Source organism: Lycium ferocissimum, chromosome 4 (assembly GCF_029784015.1).
Source record: "Lycium ferocissimum isolate CSIRO_LF1 chromosome 4, AGI_CSIRO_Lferr_CH_V1, whole genome shotgun sequence".
In the NCBI taxonomy this organism is placed as follows: Eukaryota; Viridiplantae; Streptophyta; class Magnoliopsida; order Solanales; family Solanaceae; genus Lycium; species Lycium ferocissimum.
The window spans coordinates 17,174,936-17,183,490 of record NC_081345.1 but is presented as its reverse complement, the minus strand read 5'-3'; positions in this window follow the sequence as shown (position 1 = coordinate 17,183,490).

Below are 8,555 nucleotides of genomic sequence, written 5' to 3'. Positions count from 1 at the left end.
AAACTATAATTCATACTTAGACAGTTTTAAACTTCAAATCTCTAAACTACATCTCAGAAATAACTTTTACTTCTTAAAAATCATTCTTCTGGCAAAACAGGAGTCTAATAGACTACAAATCAAGTTATAAGACCTTCTACTTTGCTAGATTATCAAGTTTAGCAGTTTTAAAGTCAAGAGTGCCTTGCAAATCCTGTTTTTCATACTAAAACTCACACAAGACATTCAAGTTCCACAAATTGCAATTAAACTTCAAACAAGACTCCAGGATCTATTTTACAGAAAAAAATTGCTTATTTAAAACAGTTTTGACATTCTTGAAAGCAGTCATATTGTTCTAAAGTGAATCAAACTATTGAAAAAAATAAACATTCACTAAATAATATAAGAAAGAAGTCCTTTTTAATACTTGAGACTAAAACAGGTAGGTTCAAAGAGCACATTTGTAGACTTAGAGGTGTTTTCCACTTAATCATATCTAACTTTCAAGCTATTCAAGTAGTTTTCCAATCTAACTTATGATTTTAAAACATCAAACAAAGTTTAAGGAGATATACGATCATAAACTAAGACATATTTCCAACCAACCAATGTTTTTTAACAAGAACTTTCAAAAACAGCTAACTTAGATCAAAGATATCAACTTTATTAACTTAGTGTCAAGAATTCTAACTTAAACTATTTTTTCTTCATTTTTATTAACTTAACCAATTCAAAACTACTTAATAGTGTCTAAGTTTAGACTTCCTAATTCATTTTTCAATTTCAAATAGCAACAAGGAAACAGAATACTCCCTTAATCACTTAAAAAGCGAATCAACTAATATACAATCATTTTTCTAACTAACAAGCATGACGGACGATAGATAATCATAGTTTGATATGAAAACAAGGATTGAAATAAGAATTCACCTTTTGTTGGGGCAACCTAAAGATCAAAAGGGGATTGATTCAACACTCCAAGCAACAAAAACCCTTCTCAAATCCTTAAATCACCTTTTTTCTTATATTTTTCTCTATATATTTTTATTTTTGTATATCCTTATCAACTGAATAACTAGTGTATATGAAACATAGTTTTTTTTAGGGAATAAAAATCTGAACCATTTTCTTATTTTTCTACTCACTATTTATAACCTCCATTGTATAGGAATCCCTAGGATGAAAATAAAAAGACACCTGTCCTCCCATTTCCCCCCAAAAAAATTCCCCAAATTGTACCCTACGATCAATAAAATCCACAAAAATCAAACAGATACATGGAATAGTACACTTGCCAGCAAAAATTACCTTATGGTACAATTCCAATGGTGCAATTGTACCAGAATTGGACCAATGGGATAAAATCCCCAAAATTCGTACCCAACCAATGAAGCTTCGTGGAAATTACCCTAGGTTTCCATACAAGTGCGTGTGGTGCACAAGATGACTAAGGACTCGAGGTCCTGCCCATGGCAACCATCTCACGTGGAAAACCCGAGCAACATCCATGAGAACATGGCTCAAATGATGTAAATAACTAAAAATTAAATGAAATTCAACCTGGTAATTGTAAGAACACATGAAAGGACATAAAAGCCCTCTCAATTTGGGTCAAAATGACTAGAAATTCGCCGTGAAACACAACCAGAGGCGGCCAAAACCCTAAGTCGCCATATTGCCTCCTTAGAGAGGTGAGGGAGTCGGGTGAACGAAAATAAAATGGGGTGGCGGTGGGGGGGGGGGGGCGTGGAAGTTTGTTTTTAACAAACTTCCACTCCCTTTTTAAAAAAAAAGAAGAAGTCCCCCCTCCATTTTATTAAAATGTCAAAAAGAACCCATCCTTATTTAATTAAAAATATAAACCATATATTATAAATGCATATATTGCTAAATATAAAAATTAAAACTCGTAAAGTTAAAATGCAAGTTTTAAAACTAGCCCAATATTGACATAGCTCTGAGCAATATTTAAAATATGAAAAAATGTAGTAAAAAATGAGCGGTAATCTATACGTCATTTTAATTAACAATTTTTCCAAATTAGACGGAGCGGGATGAAAATAAATAACTCGTATTTCTCGTACTTGTCAGTTTTTTTTTTCCAGGAAATAATGATTAAGCGTCATTTTGCCATTTTCTCGGAATTTTGAAATTTTAACCTTTAAAGGGTCTATCCTTACTCTGTCTTTGACTCATGAAACTTGAAAACTAAAATACGCATCTTATGAGGTGAAAATGAGGTGTCAACAATAGCTTACACTACTCTCCGAAAGTCCAAAGTGTCATTTACAACAAAAAGGCATAGTTGGGACCTCGCCGAGCGCAGGAACATCCCTTTACCAACAACGACTGCGTGGGACTTGCCCCTCTTCACAATAATGACCTGGTAATATCTATTCAAATTAAGAATTCTTTCATTAAGCGTGTGTTAATTGATCCAGGGAGTTCCCCAAACATTACCAAAGATTGCGTCATGAACGAAATGGGGGTAGATGATACAATCGTCCCCACAACCAAAATGTTGGTTGAGTTTAAACAAGGGGGATCGAGCTGCTTGTTCACGTTGGGGGAATGATGTTACACCCCGTGTCACGACCCAACCCCGTAGGCCGTGACTAGTGCCCGAGCTGGGCACCCAGACACAATCACTAATCCGAATCACATACAGATAGCTTATATGGACACAAATAGCAAGCACTGTCTCAGATTATATCAAACTGTCGCAAACACATCTCAAACACAACCATATATATATCAGAAGCCGACAAGGCTATCAAATGGCGCAACGGCCCAAAACATATACAAATGCAAGCCGACGAGGCCACGCCACCGAATGGGATCGCCCGGAACATATAACATACAAACACAATCCCATACGAATAGGCCTAACCCACATACATGTCCACAGACCTCTAAACAGACAAACAGAATCATATGACGGGACAGGGCCCCGCCGTACCCCTGAACAAGCCAATACGTAATGCAGCGAACGAGTATATACCAAAACGTGGCTCCGGAATAAGGGGAGCACTCCAAACAGCAGAAAAGGGTGTCCTAGACTGGCGAATCACCAAACTGTACGTCTGTACCTGCGGGCATGAAACGCACGGCCCCCGAAGAAAGGGGTCGGTGCGAAATATGTGCGAGTATGCAAAGCGAGAAAATGTAGTAAACGAATCGAGTCATAATCGAAACGAGTACGAAGGTAAATGCATTTCCAAAATATCAAAATATTTATTTTCAAAATAAAAATCATGCATAGGGCTCAGAAAATATGGTCGCTCGCCTGTCATCGGCGCTATAACACAGCATAACGCCAGAAAGTTTCAAATCTCCATATCCCCGTCACACATCATACACAGCATATCACCAAATATAAGCGGAACCCGGCCCTCGAGCGAGGGGCTCGGTGAACCATAAACACAGCATAACACCAGAGTATATCAAAGTGCGCACGACAACAGAACCGGCCCGGGACTCGGCGAAAGATACAACAGAATGCACGAACGGAGTCGTGAGTAACCATATGCATAAAATCATTATCATAGACTCAAATAATAAGTAAAATGACCATACTTAGCAATCGGAATAATAACCAAATCGAATTCTTTCAAAAGTCGTCAGGATTACAAAAAGAAGAGTCGCGGGACCCACGGACGGGTGTTGACCCGAGCCGGGCCCGCCTATGGAAAACATACTCATCATACGCCATACAACCTCCTACGAGTATATCGAGGCAATCCGAGCCTTTCTGTGAAAGATACGGGCGTTCGTAGTTACGGAATTCTTTAAAAGCCAAACTTGTTATGCAAAATTTGAAAATCAAATATTCCAAAGACATAAGGGCCAATATTTCATCATATCAAACATACGAATTCCAAGAAACAAATAAGAGTCATAAACATGCTCGGATTGCGAGAATAGGATTTTCTCGAGGCTCGTGTCATAGCCTATTCGTAACTAAGGCATGCCAAAAGAAGGAAGGTGAAGCTTTACATACCTCAAACGCTCTCAAAGCTACTCCAAACTCAAGCTAATGCCAACCTACGCCTCGGGCTCTCCAAGGTCTACAAATACGTCATAATATGCCAAACATTAGCTATGGACGTTTAGGCATTTAATTCCAAATTAGCCCTTAATTCTACAGAAATTTGGGCAGTATTTCCCCTGTAAATAGGCCAACCCCGAGAATTTAACTCGGCCAAATCAACAACAACAACAACAACAACCAACCTAGTAACATCAATAATCAATCCGGAAAGCATTCTAACATTAAATACTCTCTTTAACATCATTCAACAACATTCATAATATTCAATTCAACGGCTTACCTTCAAGCCAACATCAACGCTTATACATTCAATTTCTAACCCGAACCCATACCAACAACATTCAAGATCTTCTTAAACAATTCATACAATATTTCCAACAATCCAACAATTGCTCCAATTTACCCGAAAATAGTCCCCAAACCCGAGAACCTCACTATAACACACTCTCCATTTCCAAATCATGATTTGTACCAACAATTCACATTCTAACAATGCTATTCTCATCAATATACAAATTACATTAAAAGCACAATAACCTTCAAATCAGCCCGCAACACTTACAACATCAATTCGAGTCATTAAACTCTTATCGTCAACATATAATTCATAACGACAACATTCAAGATTCCAAATAGAATTAATTCATTCTTGTCATATAATATGACCTACATTCGGCCAACACTACATATATACATATAAATGATCCTTATTCATTTCTTCACCTTACAATGATCACAACATGCTAACTAGACTTCAATTCATTACTTCAATACAACACAACACACACACACCTCACACGGCTAACACACCATACACACGACTCACTTCCAACATCCCCTATTTCATGATTTTCATCCATTTTAGCATACTACAACATGCATACAACATTGATAACACACAAAACAAGATTAATTCTTACCTTTCTTCTTCTACTTCACCAATAAGCTAGGGTTTGCAAGGATGAAAACTAGCGGGTTGATCGCTCCAACAACACTTCCACGCTACTTAGGGACCTTCAATTAGTGGATTTGCACCAAAGAAATATTTTTGGGATGGCTAGAATTGGACTTGGTTTTTCCTTGTCTTGGCCGAGAGCCTCTCTTTGCTCTTCAACTTCTTGATTTTTTTTTCTAAGTGTTGGATGATGAAGAATGAATTAGTAGTCATCTTTTGCATATTAGTAAGACTTATACATGTGTCCATGGCCCACACTCATGTGTTGGAGCAATTAAAATTGAACACAAAATGGGTAGGAGCCACCTCCACACCACACGGCCAACATGGCTATTTTTGCATGATTTGCAACTTCCAATTATATCACTTTTGGTCCCAAATTTTCCTAATTGTTCCATGTCAACAAATTCATGAACAACTTATGTCTCAAAATCAAATCGAAGGTCAAAAGTCCCGACTTTGTATCCCGGAATGGTTTTTGTCCCCAACTTATCATAATTAAACCGAATGGTCCCAATGTACAAAATACGGGACATAACACCCCGCAATTCTGAACGTTCAGATTTGTAAATGTTGGATTTTTTAAATATGGACTCTGGAGATTGCCTTTAAGGGTATATACGAGATTATATATGTTTATCTCAGGGTTATGAGGGTTTAAGTTTATATTATAAGTTATGGAAGGATTGGAGGGCAAGTGAATCAAGGAAATTAAGTTGTTGGACTTTAGAGAAATTATGAGGGGCAATTTTGGCCCTGCTTAAGGAAAGGAATATCTTTTGGTATATGAGAAGTTTTGGGAAAAAGAAAAGGCCTAAAGTGAAGCTCAGGAAGTCTAGTTTCCAATGTAACAAGCCGTGCAGCGATCGGACATCGGGATCAAGCGTTATGATCATTTTAAGACTAGCTGCCAGAGCAGGGATTAACTCCGCGCGAACGCGCCTGGGGGTGGCTCGAACGTGCAGGGGAGCCAGGGGACAACTCATCTCGAATGCGCCCCAAGGTGGCGCGAATGCGCTGAGTAAATTTTAAGTCGGTTTAGGCAGATTCTGGAATATTATAAAAGGGGGCTTACTCCCTCATTTTTCATTCCAAACATCCCCAAAACCTCTCCAAATTTCTGGAATTTTCCCCCAATTTCCAAACATCAAATTTTAATGCAAATTAAGTATACTCTCCGGATTCAGATCCAGACAACGTATAGTTGTGAATAATATCGTACTGCGGCGAAACTTGGCTTGGATTCAAGGTGGTAAGTGAGGATATTGCAGTTCTAGTAGGTGAAAGGTATGAATCTTTTCTTATTAATATTCAATTAAGCTTATTTAATGAGGAAAAGCTATTAAATAATCGTATGGGTTGGGAAATTAGATAAAACATTGTGTGGGATGTTTGTGGAATATATTTGTATTAACGATATTGTTGTTGATGTTGGTATTGTTGTTGTTGTTATTGGTTGCTGGATTGTGATTTCGGACTAGGCATAGAAACAGGGGAGGTGCTGCCTGAATTTCGACAGATTTTAAATGGATTTATATTGAAGACTTAAGACAAGTGTATGATGGTGAGCCTAACAATAGTATGAATGGTTTTATATGTAGATTATGAGACTGCGAATGATTTTAATGGACCGCAAGACAGGAAGTAGATTGGAAAGTCTGAAAGTAAGCTTCCAGGTATGTTAAGGCTATTCCTTTCTTTCATTTTGGCATGATCTATGACAAGTGCGAAACATAATGATATCCATAATGAATCCACTCCTACATGTAGGAGTTCACTTTCTTGTGTTGGTATTGGTGTCGTTCATATTCCGAGTTCCTTGACTTCTTAATCCCGAAGGGGCATCCATAAGTTTTATGTTTCCATAATGGCGTCTTAATCCCGAAGGGGACATTCATAAGGCTTCTTTGTTCAGATGCATTTCATATTTGATTTTTAAGTCTCGAAGGAGATAAATGAAAAGGGGAAGAAGTTTCTATTTTGAACAAAAAGTTGCTCCGAAGGGAGTCTTTGATGTTTTACAAAGATTATTATGCTTTTGCACATTTATATATGTACGACATGATATTATGGGGCATGGGAAGGGCTATGACGTTATATACGCAAACCACCTAATCAGCTGGTATATGATGATTGAGATGCCTGAAAGGGCTGCCTGATGGGGCCATTATGATATGAGGCTCGACGGGGCGAAGCTCGAAGGAGCGACTGGGTAAAGGTGCATATACATATATACATGTTTTCAAAAGTATCTCATGCATATTCATGCCCGAAGGGGCTGTGAGTAGGGCGAAGGTATATATATATATATATACGCATGATGTTTTAAAAGTTCATATGCACATACATGATTCTCAGTGTTGGTTACAGGTACAGATTGATTTAGTTACTCTTTTATCATTCGAGTTGAGATATATTATTTCGCCCGCATACATACTCGGTACATTATTCGTACGACGTCCCTTTGCACAGGGGCGCTGCGCGTTTCATGCCACGCAGGTGTATACAGATGAGTAGAGGACATTTGCTATAGGATGTTCCCAGGCTATCAGCTGGATTGGTGAGCTCCATTTCTGTTCGGAGTATTGCCGAGTCAGAGTACTTATGTATATCCTTGAGTCAGATGCATTACGGGTATGCTAGGGCCCTGTCCCAGCTCATGTTATGGTATCTCGTTTATGTTAGAGACTTTTGCAGATAGTGTCCTGTGGATAGTGTGTTGAGATGTCGGCAGTTGTGTAAAGCGTCCATGTAGGTTGATCTGTTCATATGCTTTGTTTTTTTAAAATATTTTATTGTGACTAAAGATTTTCTTTGAATTAACGATAAGGGAGAAGTCCCTGATTTGATGAAAGAGTTTTATTGAAAAGTTTTTCATGTTTTGCTTGACGGAAGCGTCATTTCATAAATTAAAGGATCACAAGAAGTTGTGACTCATGGATAGAATGGTAGTATGCCGAGTAGGGTCTTGGGTGTCAGTTGCGGCCCTCCAATTTGGGTCGTGACACATGAAACTAGACACGACCTTCGACATCATAAGAGGTGGCATGTCGTATAATGTCATATTAGGGAGACCATGGATTCACTCCATGTGGGCTGTCCTTTCCACTTTTCATCAAAAGGTCATAATCCCTACTCCCTGGGGGATAGGCCAAATCAAAGGAGACTAGGAGGCGGCTCGCGAAGTAGAAACCATGGCAGTGGCAGCTGCTGAGAAGGACAGGATCCCCAAGTAGCAATCAGAGACGTCGGGATCGGATGATAAAGCCAGGGAAAAAAAAGAAGCAATGTATGGGGGGATATCCAGATTAGCTTACCCCTAAAGGATTCGTCATCCCAAAGGATAAAAGTCCACCAGACTCAACGATGGAAGAATTAGAATGCACGACACTTTTCAAAGATGATCCCGAAAAGCAGGTACACCTAGGTTCCAAGCTCCCGCTCGAGCGCAGGAATAAATTTGTAACTTTTTTAGAAACTAATACTAATTGCTTTGCCTGGTCGCACCTAGATATAATAGGGATTCCCTCGGAGGTGGCAACGCATCGACTGAGTTCCAATCTTCAT